The following is a 25,320-nucleotide window of genomic DNA, read 5'->3' as shown; positions in this document are numbered from 1 at the left end:
ATTTTTCACCTTTTTCAGTGACGATTTACTTTTATATTTGCCCCAATTTGGCCAATAAATATCCCTCCGCCTTGCCTGGGGTCGACTTTTTGCTCTTATATCGCTTAAATATTGCAAGGGCTGGCAATCTTGGCCATAAAGGGGTGATTGGGGATGTAGATATGTAATTAGTTTGGATTATTTTTGTTTATCACCTTTTTATTTTCTGCACAAAAAGCACATTTTCTGCACAAAAAATGTAACACCCAAAAATACCCGTAAAGAAAAGCAAATGACGAACATATACCCTCAGAAAAAACACCCTCAGAAAGAATTCAATGACGAATATATCTGTTGGACTTCACAATGACCAGTTAATTCAGTCATCTTAACTTGCTTGGCTGCCAGTTTTCTAAGGGGTAGACAGGTTTGCAAATTGTCTGGATGTAGGGAGGGGGAGGCTTGAAAAAACATTTTTTTTTGCGAAAAAAGCATCGTGGTTCTCCAAAAGCATCACTTTATTTATTTTTAATCTTCCGAAAAAGAACACAGCGTAGTCTAACTTTCTTGTGGGCTTTCATGTCTACTATTTAAATAATGGTCACGCTAAAAAAGTTAAATTGTTGTTACTCAGTCATTTTCTGACAGATAGTTTGACAATAAATTGATGGATAAATAGATAAAAAGGACTAAAATAAAAACAAACAAAACGATAAATCTGAACTTAAAACATTTGGTGCTTGTAAATCGAATAAAATCTGATTATTGTTTACTATAAAAGTAAATATTGATTTTTTTTCCCTCGGCTATATATATTTTCTACTTAACAAGATTTCAATTATATCGGTGTTTAACTGAATCGAAAAATTATCAAGCAGATCGTTAGAAGAAGCCTAAAATAAAAAAAAAATGAGTTTTGATAACAATTATTAGATAAAAAGAATTGTTTTTTTTTTATGCTGATCCCAAATATATAAAATTCCTAAGGTTCAATGTTACCCCTCCAAAACTACCAGCCAGAGAAAATTTACCTGATTTTCAGAAAAGGAGGGAAACACTCCCAAAAAGTTCAAGTGATCTTAATGAGCACTATAACATTAGATTCGGCATATCAGGATCATATATCAATGATCATAATCTAAAAATCATATATCAATGCCTCCAGGGTTGATACAACCCACCAGAGCCTGGGGGCAATGATTGTAAGTTATACCCCTGATGCATATAAAGTTTTTATAGAAGAGCTGTTCTTATAAACTTTGAAGGAGGCTCATTTGATTAGAAATTGAAAGTTCTAGTTCCGTTCTTAAGAGTCAAAAGTGATCGGAGGGCAGGTAACCCCTCAACTACAGCCTTTTTTTCTCACAAATTTTGAGACAACCATTTTGTTCAAAATAGTACGCACGAAGATCATATGGCACTGCCTCCACGTTTGACACAACCCCCCAGAGCCCGAGGCAAGAATTGTATTTTATGCCTTGAGGGGCATAGAAGGTTTTTATGGAATGGATAGTGGTGTAAATTTTGTAGGATGCTCAACTGATTGGAAACTGAAAATTCTGGTTTCTTTTTTAAGAGTCAAAAGTGATCAGATGGCAACTATCCCCCCCCCCCTCCTGCCTTCCTCTCTCCAAATGTATCCGATCGAAATTTTGAGAAAGCCAGTTTGTTCAAAATAGTCCGAAGATCATACAAAAATACCTTCGAAGTCAGTGGCGGATCCAGGGGAGGGGCAAGGGGGGGGGAACCCCCTAACATAGTCTGAAGTAGAGTTAATTACTTCATTAACGCAAGTTTGCGTTAATTAAGCTTGCTCCTAACGCAAGTTTATCGGATCAACCTATATTGCTCCCCCCTAAAAAATCCTGGATGCGCCACAGTTTGAAGTTGACACAGGCCCCCAGAGGCAGGGGATAAAAATTGTAAGTTATGCTCCAGGGCAGATAAGCCTTTCACGGAATGAGTGGTGGTGTACATTTTCAGACTCACAGGGGGGCTCACACTGACACTCGAAAGTATTTATGCTTTCTATATACTGTTTATTTTGATAGCCTACATCCTTTATACTTTACTTGCACTTGAATACAAGTAAAGTGTACTTTAACTTGCACTTGAATGCAATCATTTTATAACTTTAAAATACGTAAAAACTTTATTTTTCAAGAATGATGAAGTAAGAATTCACCAACCTTGGACCCCCCCCCCCCCCACAAAAACAACAAAACAACTGAAAGATAAATTTTTGGGAGGGAAGAAAGGTGAAACTTTCAAGGGACTTTAAGGGTATGTTGAAACACATCAAATGTATCAATTAGAACTAATAAATAAGAATCGAATATTTTAATTATTAAGCATAAGACGAGAAAACTATCGAAATATTCATTGTAAAAACCAATGAAATACTTTGGCAATAAATACGAACAGAAATTTATCTTCGCCGCTATAAGACCTATTTTATAGGTCTTTTGTCGCTATTTATAGTGTATTTACAATATCTCGAGGACGCCTAAGGGTATTAAGTTCAAACTTGTGACTAAGGGTATGTTAACAGGAATTTTAAAAAGTGATTGGGTGACCACAAGCCCCTCTTTGACCTTTTAGAATCCGCCTCCGTCTATACTGATCAGAATTTTGAAAAAAAATAAATTTGTTCAAAATAGGCAAAAGATCTAATAACTATGACTACAGGGATGCGACGCTCCCCAAAACCTATAGGGCAAATATTGTAAATTATACAATTTGCCAATCTTTAATTGCAGAAATTTTTCTTATGAAGCGAAGGAATAGTTGATTCTGATTGTGTTCGAAAAGGTTATGTGTATTAAGGCGTAGTTCCGGGGAATGTTGGGGATATGTTTAACTAAATCAAAGGATACAATGTACATCCAGTTTTTCAAAAAGGCGTATTTGCAACATCTCGAGGACGACTGAAGGCGCTAAGTTAAAATTTTCAGGGCATTTTGATGGGGAAGTTGATAAATAGATTATTATTTAATTATTAATTTTTTTTCTCACAAGACACTTCATACAGAAGGGTTGGTCGTATAAACTTCGGATGGGGCTCATTCGGTTGGAAATGGGAAGTTCTAGTGCCCTTTTTAAGAGTCAAAAGTGATCGGAAAGCAACTAACCCATTCCCACGCCCTCTTTTCCCGCAAATATATCCGATCAAAAAATTCTAAATAGCCATTTTGTTCAAAATAGTCCAAAAGTCAAATAACTATGCCTCCTGGGTTGGCTAAACCCCACATAGCCCCAAGGGCAAGGACTGTAAGTTATGTAGCTGTCCATTGTTATCATATAAGGTTTTATAGAAGAGGGTCAAATAAACTCCGGAGAAGTCTCATTAGATTTTAAATAGAAGGTTCTAGTTAACTTTTTAAGAGTCAAGTGTGATCGAAAGGCAACCAGCCCCCCCCTCCCCTTAAGGCCTTTTCTTCCCAAATGCTTCCAATCACAATTTCAAGACAGTCATTTTTTCAAAATAGCCCGAAGGTCAAATAACCATGGTTCCTGGTTAAATACCCCCCCAGCCCTCGGGGCAAGGGCTATCATGTCATGCTAGTTAATCATCGTTAACATATAAGACTTTTATGGAAGTGGTGGTCTGGTCGTATAAACCATAGAGGGGATCTCATTCGATTGCAAATCGAAATTTCTAGTGCCGTTTTGAAAATTCGAAAGGGATTGGAAGGTAGCCCCCCCCCTTCTTAGGTCCTTTTTTTGCCCAAAAGCATATGATTAAAATTTTTAAATAGCCATATTGTTCAAAATATCCCAAAAGTTAAAACAACTATAACTAAGTGGTTGACAAATCCCCCATAGCCTTCGGGGCAAGAATTGTAATTTATGCAAGATGCCCATTGTTAACTTGTAAGCTTTTTGTGAAAGGGGCGGTCACATTGACTTTGGAGGGGGCCCATTCAATTGGAAATTGAAACTTTTAGTTCCTTTTTTAACTTTTTTAAGAATCAAAAGTGATTAAAAGGCAGCTATCCCCTCACACCACCCCACCCCCTTTTCACCAAAATCATCTGATCAAAATTTTAAGGTAGTCATTTTGTTCAATATAGTCCAAACGCCAAAGAACTAAGCTTCCACGGTTGAAACCATCCCCCAGCCCCGGGCAAAGGCTGTAAGCTATGCAAGTTGCTTATTTTTACTCTGATGCTTTGTTATTTTGATATTTTTATTTACTGATTTACGAATAACTTATTTACGGGGCAAGGGCTGTAAATTATGCAAGTTGCTTATTGATTCTTTGATGAAAATGAAATAAACAACTTTATTTTGAAATGGGGAATGATGAAAAATTTGGAAAGTCTGGCAATAAAAAACGAACAGAAATTAATAAAAAAAACTTTCCGAAAAATAAGTTTTCCAAAGAAAAGTAAAGGCCACACTAAACCTAAGTACTGCACCATTGAGGCTTTACTGAAAACTATACGTGTCTTGAACAATCTTGGAAAGAACTAATAAAATTAATCTGAATATTTGATATGCAATGATATTAGTTGCTGAAAGCTCATCAGTTTCATATTTTATTTCCCTGCAATTTTCATTTTTCAATGTTATAATAAGCACAAAATAAATTATTCGTTTTGAGTAGAGCGTCAGTGACGCAGCAGTCTTAAGACATTACAGTTAGGAAAGGGGCAGTAGCCAAACTCTTGTTTGTAGTGAAAGCAGTCTTGCGAAGAACTAATAAAATTAAACTGAATATTTAAATGTTATTAATTGCTTAAAGCTAATCAAATCAAGATCTTATTTCACTGTAAATTTATTTTTATTTTCAATCTTGTAATTTGTAATATATACAGAAGAAAATACTTGTAATAAAATTCGTTTTGGTTTTAAAATTTGATAGAAACTGATATCTCTTCATCCACAGGAATATTTTTAATATACAAATTTATCATTGGTGCTTGGGGGGGGGGGGGGTAATAGGGCTCCTACCATTGCGACAGTTTCTTTCTATATAGCATAAAATGTTGCATGGCTGCCGCCACAGAGATAGACAGAGACGGGGGATCACGAATCTCGCACGGAAGTTTCTTGCAAAGGGGTGGGGTAGCAAGTGCTACCAGGAGCTTTATTTTCAATGATTTTAAATGGTAATATTTCTCTATTCGAATTTATGTAGCCTACAATGTTTTCATGTATTAAACATATGCATATAATGTAGGCTATTTAAACATCAGAGAACTCTATTGTAGAGACTTAAAGCTCCCATCATCAGAAACGTGACATTTTTTTTCGAGAAGCAAGATAAAGAATTCGTGTTTATTCGTTTAGTTGTTGTAGTGTATCCCGAGGGTATTCCTTGAAAATCTGGAGACGGTTCAATCCTTTGGAAATTGGTTCTTTTTGAAGTAACCAAAAAGAGTCTGCCAGAGGAAAGGGGCGTTCTCCCATTTTATAGCTACAAATTTGACCAAAAGAGCGACAAGTTGTTATTGACTGAAAATTCTGAGATAGCCGGTCGACTTAAAATTATTGAAAAAATCCTGGGAGCTTACAGACTGCTAAGCTCCCCATTACCAGAGGCAGTAAGGCCACTTGATGACGCATTCATTTCTGAACTTCTCTCTTGTTTTTCTCCTAGTCTAGTGTAGCGATTTATATTTGTAGTGGTTTATATCTTGTTACAAAAAGAAGTCACTTAGAGTAAACTTTTATGCAAAATCAACGATTAATACACACTCATTTTGAAGACTGATTTAACCAAGTTGATTCACACTAGAGTAATGAGAGGGTTCAGACCCTGTGAGTCAGATACGAAAATTAACATAGGATTTCTGTGAGTGAGATAGGGAAATTAACATGGAATTTCTGTGAGTCAGATAGGGAAATTAATATAGGATTCCTACGGGAGCCCGCAGACGTCACGACACACCCTCGCGCTTTAACTAGCATGGAATTTTAAAGGGCCAGATAGGGGAGATCCTAATCCCTTACACCTGTGCATTGCGATCATCGGTCCTATTAAAGGGAACACAGTTGGCAAGACTCCCACGACACATCCCTCTGGACTCCAATGACATCACTTGACTTACTCTCTTCTTAAACATCCAGGTCTTATGTACTTTAAATAATTTCATCTAACATAGCGTCAGGAACTCAAGGGAAATCGCTGCATGTTAATTAAATAGAACATACACGTTATGTGATGTCACGTAATGATTGCGCAACCATCACTATCACCTAATACTTTTTTGATATTTTTTTTATTTTTCGCGCAAAACGTTCAAAGCAGTTTTTCTTTCTTTTGACTTAATGACGGCGCACACTTTATGAAAGGTCAGCACATATTTTTATGTAATGACGGCCCGTCAATGTCACATAATACCTTTTTTGGCATTTTCTTTTTCACCCGAAACGTTCAAAGCATTTCCTTTTTTTAGTTCTTTGACCTCGCTAGGACTCAAAAGGTAAATTTTCTTCCAATGGGAAAGCGTTCCAAGCAACACGACTAAACTCCCATTCCCAATATTCTGTACTAAGGAAATACTTTAAAGAAATAACACATCCCAGTGACGTCATAAGACAAACCTCTGACTATTCCATGACACATTTGGCGGGATTCCAAGCTCCTTAAAATTGCAACTTCAGAGTCCTGTTTTAAAGTTTCTTTTAACTTCATTTGTAATTTATAACCGATTTGACTCTAGCTCCAGGAATTTTCAACATACCTATTCCAACTTCAGAACCTCGCTCTAAAAGGTTCCTTTAACTACATTTGTAATTTATAACCGATTTCAACTCTAATTCCTGGCGCTTTCAATACGCCGACTACAACTCCGACTCCATTCAGCAAAAAATTAATAAAACTCCAACTTCAGAGACCCCTTCTTAAAGGTTCTTCTAACTAGATCTGTAATATATAACCGATATGCATCACTTTGAGGGTGGATTGCTAAAACATAATTCCTTGGATTTAAAAGCACATTTTTATAATACAAATATCTGTAACTGCCCTTGGAATAATGGGAGTACCAGAGGGTGCCGTATGTCATCCTTAGTGTACCAGGGTGGCGTGTATTGCCTTGGAGTAATATGTTTTTACACCTTAAAAGTTGGGGTGGAGGTGTCAAAGGAATATTTCAGCAGAGGGGGACTGAAATCTAACATCCCAGTCTAAGAAACGATGCATTTTCGTTAAAAGCTCTTAATATGGTATAAATTCAATTCTAATATCAACGCGCCCTCTGGAAATGATTACTAGGGGCAGAGTGGGGCGTATTGTCAGAATACTGTGAAATATTCATAAGTTTAGCTTAAAGAAAATTGGGTATTTTCCTTAAAAGCTCTTAATATGTCTTAAATTGCATCTAATATCTACCTTTCTCTCTGCAAATGATTGCTAGGGGGTGGGTGGGGCGTATTGTTGCGATGATGTGAAATCTAACATCCCACTCAAAAGGAAACGATGCATTTTCGTTAAAAAGTTCTTAATAGAGCTTAAATTTGCATGTAATGTCAGCCATACCCTCTGGTATTGTAAGCTAGGATCCCCAACTTTCTATAATACACGTTTCTGTTTGCATATATTACAATAAGCCTTTTTTACGTTTTGATTTTTGTCTGTCGTGTTTTTAACTTTTTTTCTGTGTTTTTAAGATTTATTGTTTTGCACGATCAAGGTGTCTACACAATTTAAGTATCCCTTAGTCTTTATCGTTAGAGATACATTTAGAGCAATTTTGTCCAAAAATAAAATATTTCCTCTCCGTGTTTTGCATCATCGATTTTACACCCACCTTCCTATTAATCATTTCCAGAGGGCAGGGTTGATATTAGACGCAAATTTTTAGGCATTATAGAGGTATTTCCGAGAACCCTTAACGAAAATACAGCGTTTCTTTGAGTGCAAGTTAGATTTTCGGCCCCCCCAACCTCCATGATAAAATTCTTTAACATCTCCATCTTAACTCTTAAACTGTAGAACACGGTACTCCATGCAATTCACCCCAAAGTACCATTATTTGACCGCCCTCACACTCCCCTAACAGTTATTCCTAAGATATTTTTCAGACATTTCTTGTTAAAAATTATGCCTCAATCCAGTGATTCAAGTTTTCCCAACCCATCCCTACGTGATACACCATGCCAATTCACACCACCGTGGCATTACACACCTCCCCATCCCTTATCACAACCCCCCCCCCTACACCTAGGAAATTTTTAACCGTTACATTGTGAAAATAAGCTAGTGAACCTAAATTAAACGGCATATTTTTGAACAGCGATAAGTCGCCATTTCTTTTCTAGAGCATGATGCTCCAACCAATTCACGCCACATTACCCCACGATTATTCCTCTGTGGCACCCTCTGACATCACATCATAATTCCTAAGACATTTTTCAGATATATCTTTTTTAAAGTTTATGCTTAAGCCCATTAATTCTTGTTTTTCGCAAGCCAAGCCATTCAAGATGCTCCATAAAACACATCACACCACCATGGCATTTTGTGCTGGGCCCACTGCGGGAAATTTTGAATATTGATATACAAGCATTTAAGGATTTAAGCAATTATCTTCAATATTTTCACATTTACTTCATATATTTAATATTTTCTAGGGATTCTGGCCCAAGAAAACATGACCACTCATGCTAACCTAAGTTAAATGAACCTAACTTAAACGTAGTTAGAAAAAACTACAAAAAATTTCTTATCTTTGACAGAGAGCTTGCTGGTATTAGAAAAAACTTTGTTACTATGAAGAAAAAAACTGTTACTTCCCAGTGAAATTTGATAGTAATAAGTAAAACTTTGTTAGTATTAAGGAAAAAGCTGTTACTTCGAGGTAAAATTTTGTTACTGTTAAGAAAAAGAAAACTTGTTAGCACAGACAGAAAATTGTTAGTTCTAAGAGAAATATATTATCTATGACAGAAAACTTGCTCCTAACAGAAAAAATTTGCTAATATTAAGAAAACACCTGTTACTTCCAAGAGAAATTTGATAGCATTAAGTAAAAGTTTGTTGGTATTAAAGAAAAAGTCATTACTTCTGAGAGAAAATTTGTTATTGTTAAGAAAAACTTTATACTTCTAGCGGAAAACTTTTTAGCATAAACAAAAAAATTGTTACTTGTAAGAGAAGTATCATATTTTTGGCTAGAAAATTTCTTACTATTATGAAAAACCTATTACTTCCAAGAGACATTTGATAGTATTAAGTAAAAATTTATGAGTGTTAGAGAAAAGTCGTTGCTTCTAAAAGAAAATTTGTTAATTTCAGGAAAAACTTGTTAACTGTAACGGAAAATTTGTTAGCATAGTCAGAAAATTGTTGGTTCTTAGTGAAATTAGTTATCTTTGATGGAAAACTTGCTACTATTACAAAAAAATTGTTACTATTAAGAAAAAGGCTGTTATCTCCAACAGCAATTTGATAATATTAAGTAGAAGATTGTTAGTATTAAAGAAAAAGTTGTTACTCCGAAGAGAAAATTTGTTAGTATAAAGAGAAACTTGCTACTTCTAACAGAAAACTTGGTAGCAATAACAGAAAATTGTTACTTCTAAGAGAACTTTCATATATTTCATATATATATAACTTGCTGTTATTAAAAAGAATTTGTTACTATTATTAAGCAAAACCTGTTACTTCCCAGAAAAATTTGATAGTATTAAGTAAAACTTTTTTAGTATTAAGCAAAAAGTTGTTACTTCGAAGGGAAAATTTGTTAGTATTAAGAAAATCTTTCTAGTTCTAACATAAAACTTGTTAACGAAGGCATAAAATTGTTAATTCTAAGAGAAATTTGTAATCTTTGACGAAAAAGTTGCTGCTATTAGACAAAATTTGTTACTATTGAGAAAAAAACCTGTTACTTCCAAGAGAAATTTGATAGTATTGAGTAAATGTTTGTTACACTGATAAGATAAACCTGCATACAACACTTGAAAAATATCATGAATCATGTGTTTCAAATGAAAAAATTTCCAAAATACACTTTGAAACATCAAGTGAGGTAACAGTGACAAGACAAACCAGGACAATATAAAAATATCTTGAGTTATTTGTTTCAAACGAAAAAAAACTTCCAAAATAAACTTTGAAAGATCAACTGAGATACCACTGACAAGATAAGCCATGCCACAACACTATTAAAACATTACGAGTCATATTTTTCAAACGATAAAACTTCCAAAATGCACTTTGAAACATTAACAGGGGTAAGACTGACAAAACAAACTACGACAAACGAAAAACTTCCTCAATGCACTTTGAAAGCATCAAGAGAGGTAACAAAGACAAGTCACGATACATAACTTTAAAAATATCCCAAGTCACAGGTTTCAAACGAGAAACTTCCAAAATACACCTTGAAAGCATCAAGTGAGGTAACAGTGACAAAACAAACCAGGACAGTACAAAAAATATCTTGAGTCATATGTTTCAAACGAAAAAAACTTCCAAAATGAACTTTGAAACCGGCTGAGGTGACACTGACATGATAAACCACGACACAACACTATCCATCCTGAGTCATACGATTCAAACGAAAAAAACTTCCTCAATGCACCTGGAAAGCATCAAGAGAGGTAACAAAGACAAGTCACAACACATCACAACAAAATATCCCAAGTCACACGTTTCAAACGAGAAACTTCCAAAATGCACTTTGAAAGCATCAACTGAGGTAACACGGGCATAATAAACCACGACACAGCACTACAAGAAAATTCTGAGTCATACGTTTCAAACGAGAAACTTTCCAAAATGAACTTTGAAGCATCAAATGAAGTAACATAGACTAGATAAAGCGGGACGCATCACTACCAAACATATCTAGAGTCATATCTTTCAAACGAAAAAACTTCCAGGATGCACTTTGAAATATTAACAGAGGTAACACTGACAAGACAAGCCACGACAAAACACTACAAAAATAAGCCAAGTCCTATATTTCAAAAAAAAAACTTCCAAAATCCACTTTGAGAACATAAATTGAGGTGACAAAAGCAACATATGCTACAACACTACAATAATATCTTGATTATTACGTTTCATACGAGAAACTTCCAAACCACACCTTGAAACATCGATAGAGGTAACACTGACAAGATAAACCACGACACAACAGTATAAAAACATCTTCAGTGATACGTTTCAAACAAAAAAAATTCCAAAATGAACTTTATAACATAAACTGAGGTAACAGTGACAAGAAAACCCTAACACTAAACTACAAAAACATCTTGAGTCATACGTATCAAATGCGAAACTCCCAAAATGAACTTTGAGACATCACCAGATGTAACACAGTTAAGACAAAACCCGACACAAAACTACAAAAATATCTTGAATCACATGCTTCAAACGAGAAAACTTCCAAAATGCAATTTGAGACATCAACCGAGGTAAAACTGACATGATAAAGCATGACACAACACTATAAAAATATATTGAGTCAGACGTTTCCTATGAAAAAAATGCACTTTGAAAAATCAAGAGAGGTAACACTGACAAAATAAAGCACGACACAACACTATAAATACATCCTGAGTCATATGATTCAAAGGAGAAAGCTGCAAATGCACTTTAAAACATCAATGGCGGTAACACTGATACAAAATACCTAGACACAACACTATAGAGATAGCCTAAGTCATTCGTCTCACTCGAGGCTGAATTTTTCCATGCCCTGGATCTATTAAACCCCAGGAAAATAATGAAAAATATGTAAGATAAATAAAATAAGGAAAATAATATCTTAAATATTCTACATCCCCGGGTCATAAGCCATAGAAAATATTAAATATATGAAGTAAATGTTAAAATAATGAAGGTAATTGCTTAAATCCTTAAATGTTTGTTTATCCATAGTCAAACTTTCCCCAAAGTGGGCCAGGCGCGTAATGACATGGTGGTGTGATGTGTTTTGTGGAGCATCATGAATGGCTTGGCTTGCGAAAAACAAGAATCAATGGGTTGAAGCATAAATTTTAACAAGAAATGTCTGAAAATGTCTTAGAAATGATGATGTGATGTAAGAGGGTGCCACATATTAATAATAGTGGGATACTGTGGCGTGAATTCGTTGGAGCGTCATACCCTAGCAAAGAAATGACGACATCTCACTATTCAAAAATATAGTGTTTAATTTTGATTCACTAGCTTATTTTCGGAGTAAAACGGTTGAAAATATCATAAGGGAGGGCGGATGAAGAGGCGTGATGCCACGTGAATGACGGATGGGGAAGTGTGTAATGCCACGGTGGTGGAGATGTTGTATCCCGTAGAGATGGGTTGTAAAAACCTGAATCACCAGATTATAGCATAATTTTTAACAAGGAATGTCTGAAAAGTGTCTTAGGAATGATTGTTAAGGGGTGTGGGGCAGTCAAATAATGGTACTGTGGCGTGAATTGCATGGACAAACGTGTTCTACAGTTTAAAATTTAATATGGAGGCGTTAAAGACTTTTTACCATGGAGGGTGGGGGGGGGCGAAAATATAACTTGCACTCAAAGAAACGCTGTATTTTCGTTAAGGACTATCGGAAATACCTCAACAATACCTAAAAATTTGCGTCTAATATCAATCCTGCCCTCTGAATATGATAGCTAGGGAGATGGGGGCATCTGTAAAACTCCAACTTCAGAATCCTGTTTTAAAGGTTCTTTTAACTTTATTTTTAATTTATAACCGATTTGACTCTAGCTCCAGACATTTCCAATATATCGACCCCGACTTCGACTCCATTCAGCAAAAAATTACTAAAATTCCGACTTCAGAACCTCGCTCTAAAAGGTTCCTTTTAACTATATTTGTAATTTATAACCGATTTCAACTCTAATTCCTGGTGCATTCCATACATCGACTACAACTCTGACTCCATTCTGCAAAAAATTACTAAAACTCCAACTTCAGAGACCCCTTCTTAAAGGTTCTTCTAACTAGATCTGTAATATATAACCGATATGTATCATTTTGAGGGCGGATTACTAAAACATAAATCATTGGAGTTAAAACCATTTTTTAAATGAAAATATCTGTAATATGTGTAAAATATCTGTGCCCTTGGAATAATGAGAGTGCCAGAGGGTGCTGTATGCCATCCTTGGTTTACCAGGGTGGCATGTATTGCCTTGAAGTAATATTTTGTTACACCTTAAAAGTTAAGGTAGAGGTGTTAAGCGAATTTTTCGGCACAAGGGGACTGAAATCTAACATCCCACTCTAAGAAACGATGCATTTTTGTTAAAAAGCTCTTAACATGGCATAAATTTAACTCTAATATCAACGCGCCCTCTGGAAATGATTGCTAGGGGGAGGGTAAGGCGTATTGTCAGGATATTGTGCAATATTCATAAGTTTAGATCAAAGAAAACGGGGTATTTTCCTTAAAAGCTCTTAATACGTCTTAACTTGCATCTAATATATACCTTCCCTCTAGAAATGATTGCTAGGGGCGGATTGTCACAATGGTGTGAAATCTAACATCCCTCTCAAAGAAACGATGCATTTTCGTTAAAAACTTCTTAAAAGGGATTCAATTTGTATATAACATCATTCATACCCCCTGGTATTGCCTGCTAGGATCCCCGGCTTTTTATAATACACGGTTCTTTTTGCATATATTACGATAAGCCCTTTTTCACGTTTTATTTTTTGTTTGTCGTGTTTTTTAACTGTTTTTTCTGTGTTTTTAAAATTATTTGTAAATTTGTTTTAAATAATCAAACTTTTACTTAAAAAGTCTGTGTTTTTAAGATTTATTGTTTAGCACGATCAAGGTGTTTACACAATTTACGCACCCGTTAATCTTTATCGCTAGAAATACATTTAGATCAATTTTGTTTAAAAAAAATATTTTCTCTGCGTGTTTTGCAACACTGATGTTACATCTGGTCAGGAGAAGACCGACATGAACTTGGAATCCCGCCAGATGTGTCATGGAATAGACAGAGGCGTGTCTTGCTACGTCACGGGGATGTGTTATTTTTTGAAAGTATTTCCCTAGTACAGAATGTTGGAAATGGGAGTTTAGTTGTGTTGCTTGGAGCGCTTTCCTACTGGAAGAAAATTGATCTTTAGAGTCCTAGCGAGGTCAAATAATTAAAAAAAGAAACGCTTTGTACGTTTCAGGCGAAAAATACAATATTTAAACCCCATGTACCACGTCATCCCTTGGTTAGGACTCGGCATGATTTAAAAACAATCATAACAAGTTTTTTTTTTAACAAAAAGTAAGAAGTAATATTAACACTTAAAACGAACATAAATTATTCCATATATGAAGTGGACTGCTCCTTACTCAGTCCCCCTATTGCTTACGCTTAAGTTTCACTTTTTGTTCCAGCACTTTAAAACTTAAGTTCTTTAAGCTCAAGCCCAACAGCCGTTGAATTGGAATGAGAAGTATTTTAAAACGCTATAAAACTTTGCGTAACGAGCAGAGGGACTGAGGAGGGAGCAATTCCCTTACTTTTGAATCTCAAGACCAGAACATAAATTTGCTGACTTTACTGAAAGAAAAAAAAACAAACGGGTATCATCTTCTTCTCTCACTGTAAAAGTTTAAAACCTAATGCGTCATTGGCGCATTACTGAAAACCGATTTTATGACAAATATTTTCTTTTGTACTTAATATTGAAAATAAATATTAAAATTATAGTAACATTTTGAACTGATGAGCTTTCAGCAATTAATATCATTATTCATCAAACATTCAATTTAATTTATTAGCTCTTTTTAAAGTTGTTCAAGACAAATATAGTTTCACTACAAACAAGTGTTTGGATACTGCCTCCTTCCTTAACTGTAAATAAAAAACGTAAGTCTACTGCGTCATTGGCGTTTAACTGAAAACGAAATATATTACAAATATTTTCTTTTTCAGTTCTTACAGCATTGAAAATAAAAATAAAATTACAGTGAAATGAATTCTTGAACTGATGAATCTTTCAACAATTAATATCATTATACATCAAATATTCAATTTGATATTGTTTGTACATTCCAAGACTGCTCAAGACGCACATAGTTTTCAATAAAGCGCCAAAGACGCAGCAGGTTTCAGACCTTTACAATGAGAGAGAAGGTGATACCCAAACTCTTGTTTGCAATGATTTTATTCGTTTCAAGCTTGATTTGCATATTCAATTTAAGTTTCACTCGTTTTAAGATTTATTTGTTAATTTACATTAATATCTATTGCATGTTTGTTTGCATTGATCGTTTGTGTAATTTCTGTTTGTTTTAAGTTTCATTCATACTTCAATAAAAAAATTTTTTTTCGTTTTAAGCTTGATTTTCATATTCAATCTAAGCATTACTCGCTTTAAGATCTATTTATTCATACATTACTACTTGTTGTATGTTTTTTGCTATGATTGTTTATTTAATTTCTGTTCGTTTTGGGTTTCATTTGTTTTTTAATAGTAATTTCTGGTCGTTTTGAGTTTGATTTTTAAAAGGTATTTGTATCTGCCGAGCTTAAGTTTAAAATGGCCTTTACTTTTCTTTGAAAAACTTATTTTTTGGAAAGTATTTTTTAATCAATTTTTATTCGTTTTTGACTGCAAAAAGTTTCAAGTTTTTTTTTTAAAATACCTTATTTCAATGTCAATTTTTTTTTAATAAATCAAATATTCATCAAAGTATCAAAACTGGTATCGAAGTAATAATATCAAAGTGAAAAAATGGGTTTGTGTCAACCTCGGAGTTTTTATTATCTGATGTTTGAATTATTTTTAACAAAATGGCTATCTAAATTTTTTATCGGAAGGGTTTGGGGAAAAGGGCGTGGTGGTGCTAATTAAGCTTCGGTCTCTTTTGAATCTTTAAAAGTGAACTAGAACTTTCTATTTTCAATCAAATGAGCCCTATCTGAAGTTTATACGAGCATCCCTTCTATAAGGACCATATATATCCGCATAGTATAACTTACAATGCCTGTCCCTGCGAGGTTGTGTCGACCCCAGAGTCTTAATATCTGATTGTTGAACTGTTTTTAACAAAATGGTCAGCTCAAATTTTTATCGGATGGGTTTATCCATCCGATAAACCCAAAGGCGTGGAGGGGCTAGTTGCCCTCCAATCTTTTTTCACTCTGAGAAAATGAACTACAAATTTAAATTTCCATTCAAATCAACGGAAATCTCTGAAGTTTATACGAGCATCCCTTTCATAAGAACCACATACGGCCCCAGGACATAGCTTACAATTCCTGTCCCCCGGGCCCTGGGGGGGTTGTGTCGACATCGGAATTTTTGTTATCTCACCTTTTAACTATTTTGAAAAAATGGCTCTCTCAAAGTTCTTATCGGATGGGTTTGAGGAAAATAGGGGGTGGAGAGGGGGGCTAGTTGCCCCCGATCTCTTTTGACTCTTACAAAGTGAACGAGAACTTTCAATTTCCAATAATATGAGACCTCTCCGAAGTTTATACGAGCACCTTCCATAAGAACCATATATGCCCCCAGAGCAATACTTACAACGCCTTCCCCGGGGCCTGGGGGAGTTGTTTCTACACAAGAAATTTTCTTATCTGACCTTTGAATTATTTTTAACGAAATGGCTATACGTAAAGGAGTTTTTGTAATATTATCTTTGAACTATTTTTATCAAAATGGCTATCTCAATTTTTTTCAGATGTATTTGGGAAAAAGGCCTTGGGGGGGGGGGGGTGCTAGTTTCCCTTCGATCACTTTTGACTCTTAAAAAGGGTAATAGAACTCTCGATTTCCAATCGAATGAGCCCCATTTGAAGTTTATACGACAACCCCTTCTATATGAAATGCCTCTGGGAAAAAAACAATAAATGGAGTGTGGGGGGGAGGCTAGCTGCCCTCCAATCAGTTTTGAATCTTAAAAAGTGAATTTTAACTTATAATTTCTGATCAAATGAGCCATCTATGAAGTTTATACGAGCATCCCTTCCATAACAACCATATATGCCCCCAAGGCATAACTTACAACGTCTATCCCCGGGCCCTGGGGGGCTGTGTCGACACCAGAGTTTTTTTGTTATCTGATCTTTGAACTATTTTTAACAAAATTTCTATCTCAAAATATTTATCTGATATTTTTAGGGCGCAGAGGGGGGGGGCTAGTTGCCTCCGATCTCTTTTGACTCTTAAAAATTTATGACTTACAACGCCTGCCCCCGGGCCCTGGGGGATTGTGACGACACCTGAGTTTTTTTATGTGACTTTTGGGCAGTTTTTAACTTAATGACTATCTAAAAATTTTATTAAATGCATTTGGGGGAAAAGGGGCATGGGGGGCTAGTTGCCCTACAATCTCTTTTGATTCTAAAAAGCAGAACTAGAACTTTCAATTTCCAATCAAATGAGCCCTCTTTGAAGTTTATACGAGCATCCCTTCAATATGAACCATATATTCCCCCAGGGCATAACTTGAAACGCCTGCCCTCGGGCCCTGGGGGGCTTTTTCTTCCCCGAAGCTTTCGTTATATGGTCTTTGAACTATTTTTAAGAAAATAGATATCTCAAAGTTCTTATCGAATGTGTTTGAGAAAAATAGAGCGTGGAGGGGGGGGGCTAGGTGCCCTCTAATCTCTTTTGACTCTTAAAAAGTGAACTAGAACTTTCATTTTCCAATTAAATGAGCCCTATTTGAAGTTAATACGAGCATCCCTTCCATAAAATCCATATATGCCCCCAGGGCATAACTAACAACGCCTGCCCCCGGGCCCTGGGGGGTTTTGTCGACACCGGAATACTTGTTATATGATCTTTGATTTATTTTTAGCAAAATAGCTATCTCAAAATTTTTTTCGGATGCATTTGGGAAAAAAGGGTTAGGGGGGCTGGTTACCGTCCGATATCTTTTGACGCTTATAAAGTGAACTAGAACTTTCAATTTCCAATCGAATGAGCCCTCTCTGAAGCTTATACGAGCATTCCTTCCATAAAAACCATATATGCCCCCAGGGCAAGACTTATAACCCTTGCCCTGAAGACAGTGGGGGGAGTGTCTGGCTCGAACATATAATTTCCAGCACTTTCAACTACGTTGAACAAAATGGCTATATCAAAATTTCTATTGGATGTTTTTGGGGAAATGGTGGGCGTGGAAGGGGTATTAGTTGCCTTCCAATCACTGTCGACTATTAAAAAGGGAACTAGCCGCTTAAATTTCCAATCGAATGAACCCTTTCTGAAGTTTCTACGACAACGCTTTCTATAAAAACCTTATATGCCCCCGGGCACAACTTACAACCCTTGCCTTGAGGGCTCTGGGGGGGGGGGGGAGGGGTTGTTATCCTCTAAGACCTAATTTCCTGAATTTTCAACTACGTTGAACAAAATGGCTAAATGGCTATCTCAAAATTTTGATAGGATGTGTTTGGGGAAAAGGTGGGCATGAGAGGGGGTTAGTTGCCCTCCAATCACTTTTGACTATTAAAAAGGGCACTAGCCTTTTGAATTTCCAATCGAATGAGTCCTTTTCGAAGTTTCTACAACAAAGATTTCTATACAAACCTTATATGCTCCCACGGCATAACTTACAACCCTTGCCCTGAGGGCTGTGGGGGATTGTCTTCCTCAAAGGCCTGGAGACCTGGGTAAAAAATTTTATTGGATGTGTTTGGGGAACTGGTGGGCGTGGAAGGGGTGTTAGTTGCCTTCCAATCAGTTTTGACCCTTAAAAAAGGCACTAGAACTCTCGATTTCCAATCCAATGAGCTCCCTTTGAAGTTTCTATGACAACCCCTTCCACATGAATTGCCTCTGGGAAAAAAAATTATAAATAATAATAAAACATTGGAGCAGTATGGCCATTACTATAGGCAACGCTATAGCGTTGCCTCTGATTTCTGTTCGTTTTGGGTTTCATTTAGTAATTGATAGTGACTTGTGGTAGTTATACGCTTGGAAGATAATTTGACTTTTATTTCGGCTGATTTTTGGCTTAATGGAGCCCTTTATCTTTTTTTGAAAAACTTGCTTTGTGGAAAAGTTTTTAAAATAGATTTCTGTTCGCTTTTTATTGACAGTCTTTTTCATGGAAAAAACGTTTTATACCTTTTTTTTTTCTATAAGAATTCATACTTGGCTTGTTATTTGTATGTTGGAGAAACTTTTTCAACAATTTTTAATCCTGACATAAATAATACTTTTTAATTTAATGTAATACCTCCTTAATAAGACTTAATATTATTTCCATAAGATTATATCATGTTTTTTGACAACCTGGATATACTTACACTCTTTTTATTTATTTAAATTGTAAGAACAGAAGTAGTAATAGTAGTGGCCCCGAAAGTTTCAACTTAATGCTCCCAGTCGTTCTCAATATTTTGCGGAGGTAACTAATTGGCAACCATAAACACAATGCGTTTTGATTTAGTTTTAAAGCGACATTTATTTTTAAAGCATAATTGACCAATTGTATAATTGTGGGGGGGGGGGTTGGCATGCCCGATATCCCTGAAGAAATAGTCGCTGGACCGCTCTACTATGCTGAACAGAATGGCTGTCTCAAAATTTTGACTGAGTGTGTTGTGAAAATGAATGGGCTTGAGAGCAGTGCTGCTCCCCCCAGTCTCTTCTTACTCTTAAAAGGGGCACTATAACTTTTAATTTTGAATCAAATTAGCTCCTTTACAAGTTTTATTGATATTTCTAGTAATGGTGTTGCCTATGGAGTGAAGCTGCCTATGATATTGCTTATATGCTCTTTTGGAAACCTGCATGCAGACAGTTTTTTCTTTAATTGAAATTCTCCCTGAACATTCCCTAAAAGTTTCACCTAAATACCTTTAGCGTCATTAGTTACAATAACTGTAATGGTACTAAAAGCATACACATAGTGCCTTACGGCTAGTTCAAAATCCCCCACAACTTTCCCTTAAAGGTCTAAGTTTCAATTTAATACCATCAACCGTTCCTGAAGCGTATCCGATACGTCCGCTTGACAACCTGTGTGGGCATAGTATGTTTCGATTTAGTTCCACATAATTTCTATATACCCCAAATTTTTCGCCTTAATATCCTTAATTTTAATAGCAGAAGTATTAGCAGTAGCAATAGAATTAATAGTAGTAGCCTAAGCTTTAGTGGCATTAGTAGTTATAGTAGTATTAACAGCGACGGTAGTAGTACATGAGTAGAAACAATAGCATTAAGATGCATATATTTTCTTTTGGTTAGTTCAACATCCTTCACAACAAGCCCTATTAGTTTCAACTCCACACACCAAACTGTTCCTAAGATATTGCGGTTACACCCTTTTGACAACCAGCGTGCAGACGGCGTGTTGCAAGGGCACCCGCAGAAAATTTTCCAGGGGGTCCAGATACCAGAATAGCAAAGATTGGAGGAGAAATAAATTTTGTGGTAAAAAAAAAAAAATACAAAGAAGTATATCGTTGATCAGTTAAGTATTATTTTTGAGTTTTAACCAGTTAGCTACTATGTCAAACTCGTTGACAAGCTATTGTCACCATTGAAAAAAGACAACTTCCGATAATGCCCTGTTCGGCATGTTCATTGTATTATATACTGTCGCTTAAGCAGACATGGATCTGGGTAAAAGCTTTTGCAAAAGTTCGAGAATCTGTCGTATTGAGCCGGTTGCAATCTTGAGAAGGATTTCAAATTGTAGACTGGACTGTGACAATTTTTCCTATTTTATCATCATGATACTGACAGCTGATTACAGAGACAAACAAAGACATATATACAAATGACATAACTTATTATTTACATTCAAAATAAAACAAAATTCAGGAAAATTTCAAACGGCGAGGATTCACTATAAAAAAAAAGTTACAGAAGAATAGCGAGGTATCTGGAAATTTTGTTAAACAAATAAAAAAAAAACAGTATAAAGTAAATGTAATGTTTTTTTGTTTTTTTTTTCCATGTGTTAAATGATTTTTTTTTATCAATTACCGTTTTTTCCAAGTATTAAGTACTATTGTTAGGTTAATGTAGTGTTTCATTTATGTGTATTATGATCAAAAGTTTATGTTATTTGTGGCTTTCATTTATGTTATTTTGCTGTGTTCATGGCCGTATGTTTGGCTTTAAAATACACTCATCTATCTATCTATCTAATATGCAGAATAATTGTACCAAACACACCTTGCATGCAGACCCGCTACACTGTACTCTCCCCCCTAATGTCCAAATCTATAGCCCAAATTTATTTCTAAAGTAACGAAGAAACTAACGAAAAAACCCGGTGTGATTTCAAATTTTACAGAGCGTAAACTTGAGTGAGTGGCGCATAATACACAATTACCAAAATTCCTTCCCCCAACAGAAAATAAAAAAATTAAACTCAAATAAAATTCTCAAATTTGGAAAGCCTTTTTTCCACGGGGGGTGGGGAGGGTATTTTCCGAGGGGTGGTATTTTCCAAGGGGGTAATCGCCGGGGGGGGGGGGTAAACGCCGGCCACCAGACTGATCATGATACTTTTAGACTGATCAATTACTTTTATATCATCATAATATTCTATAAATCCTTTTTTACTATAAAAAAAGAATGGTTACTATTTTACTAATTAGCATTAATTTTACTATTCAATTTAAGCCATTTATTTGTAACTTCTTTAGAATTATTTGTTGATTTATTAAAAGATCAATATTTTTAATTCATAAATTCTGGTATATTGACTAAATTCCCGTTCAGGTGTAAGCTAAAAGTTACGTTTCATTATTATGAAAGAAGAGTAAGCAAAATTTCTAATGGGATAAGACCTTATAGGATACAACCAATAGAATAGACACAGGATGATCATTATAGACTTAAGCAAAATTATAATCTTACCCCTTAACTAGTATTATATTTTAAAATTAAAGGAAAAAAAAAATAAAAAAACGACTTACGGCTTAAAATATGAGCAAAAACCAAGACCAAACTGACTCCTGGTAGGGCACGCCGCTGTATATATATATATATATATATATATATATATATATATATATATATATATATATATATATATATATATATATATATATATATATATATATATATATATATATATATATATATAAAACTTTCTTTGTTTATTAATTCCAAAATGCGGTAAGCTTTATCAAGCCTGTCGAACTATTGCTAGGGCATAAAAAATGCCCTTGAGAGTATTTACTCTACACCCTAAATCTGGTTTCGGTCTCCTTTAGATAGATCAATAATGACCTATACTGAGTTAATCTAAGATCGAAGAATTGAATTAAATTCTGAATTGATTCTAAACAAGTTTCATAGCAGTTCTTAGACAAAACAAAAATAAGAAATTTTTTTTCTTTAATAAGTTGCTACACTTTTATTTTCTTGCTACTCGGGTCTAAATTCCCGGGGGGGGGGCTGGCCAAGGCCCCCCTGGAACCATTAATACTACCATTAGGCATAGTAGTAATAGTTGTCAGAGTAGTAGCATTGATATTACTAGTAATATCAATGGCACTTCAGCAGTAATATTACCATTTTGACTATTGGTCAGTAGAACATCCCTCTCATCAAGTCTTGGAAGTTTCAACTTAATACAATTAGACATTGCTGATATGTCCTTTTGATAATCTGTATGTTCATATACTTCTTGAAATTTTCATCTCAATGCTCTTAGCCTTACAAGTAGTTCCAATAGAAGTAGTAGTAGTCAATGTAGCAGTAACAGGAGTATTAGCAGTAATGTCCACATATTGTCTTTTGGTCAGAAGATCTTTCCCTTGAAGCATACTCTGAAAAATCCAAATTAAAACCCACTTCAATTCTTGAGGTACGCTTTTTTGATAATATGCAAGGACATAGTGTCTTTTGATTTGGTTCGAAATTCCCCTCAATACTATAAATGGAGTAGTGTTGTAGTAGTAGTGGTGGTAGCACTGGCAACATGCAAATATTGCCTTTTTGATCATCTCCCTTTTCATTTCCTGAATTTTCCAAATTAATATACTCACTCATTCCTGAGTTACGTCCTTTTGACAATCCATATGCACATAACGTCTTTTGATTTAGTTCAACGCTCCCTTCAAAAATCTCTGAAAGGCTCACCTGTATGTCCTTCGTCTTCTTGGGAAGTAAAGTTCAAACAAGCATACCTTTCTCAATAAATACAACATGTGTGTGTGTGTGGAGAGGGGGGATGGTGGCTGCCCTCCGATCACTTTGGCTCTTAACAAGGGCACTAGAACTTCTGATTTAAAATCCAATGAGCCTTATACTACCACCCTTTCCATAAAAACCTTATATGCCAAAATGTTGTTATATAAAAAAATAAAAAAATGCCCCCCCCCCCCACTAGATTTTAGAAAATACATTTTGCCCCCCCCCCTAATTTCCGTGAATTGACGCTACTGACTGAGCCTCAAAACTTTCTGGCTGCAATACTGTGACGGATAAAGTTTACCTTTCTATTCACTTCTCTGCTTTCAGTATTATATTTCTGCTAGTCTTGTCTCTTCTTAGCTTCGGTATATTTGTCTGCTTTCACAGGCCTTGAGCTTTCTATTTGTCCTCCGTTCGTCCTACCTATTGAAAAAAAAAAAAAAAATAAGTGCACCATTGCGTATATTTGTTTATTAATTAGAAATTGATTTAAGTTTGCTACTTAAAAATTATTCTACGCCGCAAAATTGCACAATTTGTTACGCAATAGCAAATCCAAGGAAAATGAGCCTCAAGCCTATAATGTTCATTCGATAAAAAGCTGATAAATACAAAATAAATAAAGCGGAAAGTAAACTTGTGCCAATGCTAAAACATAATTATTTATTTTCATTGATACACAACTTGCGTCAGCTTCACACAAGGGGATTGCTGAGAAATGTCCAAGGTATATGCCTAAAAATACTAAAACTGAGCCTAAAAGGTAACATAGTAGTTCATGTCCGCCCCTGAAAGAAGCACTTCAGTAACAATATTATTATTTCATTACATTCTGATTTTTTCGGAACGCATTTAATAGGTGTTGTTTTCTTTTTTTATTATTTGGAATCATGGATCGATTGTTGATGATAAATAGGTACAGAAAACAATACAAAAAAAGCAAAATTCGCAACTTTTCGGATTTGCCCTGTAGTTATACCCAGCTAATAGAGGGGCTAGGGGTGGGATGCATGTCGAATATATAAAAATCTTCTAAATATAATGAAGTAAGAATTAGTGTCTCGTTCAGAGGGGAACATAACCAAATAGATAAATTACGTATATAATGTGAAAGCCACTTAAGTAAACATATACAATTTTGGCTGCAATACATTCATCTGCTTACTTGTTAGAAGTGCTATCATTTTGTACCAGTCGACGTCAAATATCACTAAATGACGAAGAAACTAGAAAAATACCAGTCTCGCCTTTTAATATAATAAATTATAGCTTAAACAAGACTTTTATTGAAACTCCTGTTTTCGGTAAAATCCATTGTAATTCGCCAGGGTTTTTCCTAGAAGCACTAGAATATTTTAAAGCGTCCCCAGCAGTGAAAAATAGAAATACCCAAGAAATATACCGTTTCGGTTTCCAAATGCTCTTGGAAGAATAATTTTTTCAACACATCTTTCTTCTAGAATTTTGGCTGTAAGCAGCAATGCCTTTTTTGTTTGAATAAAACAAATTTTTGAAGAAGATCCCAAAAAACTTTCACGCAACTTTGACCAACTTTTGAAAAAAAAAGAAAATGAACAAATTAAGATAGACAGCTGGTGTTCATAATGGTCTGCAATCACTTTTCTTTAATTGATTACCAGGGGAACATTTCACCCACGAATTTTACAACCACTTAATTAAAAAACTGATTTGGATTTCATTTATTTCAGTTACTAAAGTAGGAAGACAGTTTTTTTTTTTTTTTTTTTTTTTAGGAGCCAATTGTAGTTGCAGGAAGGAGGTAGTGATGACAAATACTACCCTATTGTAGTTGCAGAAAGATGGTAGTGGTGACAACTACCCGATTGTAGTTGCAGAAAGATGGTAGTGGTGACAACCTTCACATGGTACCCCTGAGAGTAGTAGGCAAACACAAGGTCCTACCACAATTAATTTCAGTCACCATCAAGCCACTGGCTATCCAACCCAGGGTCTGACGACGAGGTAGGGTGTGTTATGGAACACACTGCCAAGATCTGATGCACTGAAGCCAGCAATAACTACCAGAATCCTTGACCTGGGGGTCAATCCCACTCAGAATAGGAAGTGACGTCCGTGGCGCAACAACAATTCCCTTGAGGATAAATTCGACGAGGAAAAAAGAAGTTCACTTGCTAGTGCTGGTTCTGAGAATCAAGGGTTGCGTGGCGCTGATGAGTGGCGAGTGGTAGGCGGCTCTCTCCGCCCTTTTGAGCGGTGAGTGTTGCCTGTCCAAGTCGGTCTGAAGCTAATGAATAGGATTCTTTGGA

General features: G+C 35.4%; 1 protein-coding gene across 4 annotated transcripts in view; it reads right to left on the bottom strand.

Annotated features, from left to right (window-relative positions):
- The window catches only part of LOC148951707 (CCAAT/enhancer-binding protein gamma-like), a 378,366-nt gene that overhangs the window by 158,617 nt on the left and 194,429 nt on the right, over positions 1-25,320 (bottom strand). For 3 of the 4 annotated variants that reach the window (XM_089088674.1, XM_089088675.1, XM_089088673.1), the window contains one exon: positions 23,334-23,455. The exons of the other annotated variant lie outside the window; for it this stretch is intronic. The gene's annotated coding sequence lies outside the window, so the exon portion shown is untranslated. The remainder of the gene's footprint in view (positions 1-23,333; positions 23,456-25,320) is intronic. 4 annotated transcript variants of the gene reach the window in all.

This window comes from Artemia sp. Qi Xiang Cuo, chromosome 5, assembly GCF_049724085.1.
Source record: "Artemia sp. Qi Xiang Cuo chromosome 5, ASM4972408v1, whole genome shotgun sequence".
Lineage (NCBI taxonomy): Eukaryota > Metazoa > Arthropoda > Branchiopoda > Anostraca > Artemiidae > Artemia > Artemia sp. Qi Xiang Cuo.
This window is presented reverse-complemented; position numbering and strand designations above follow the sequence as displayed.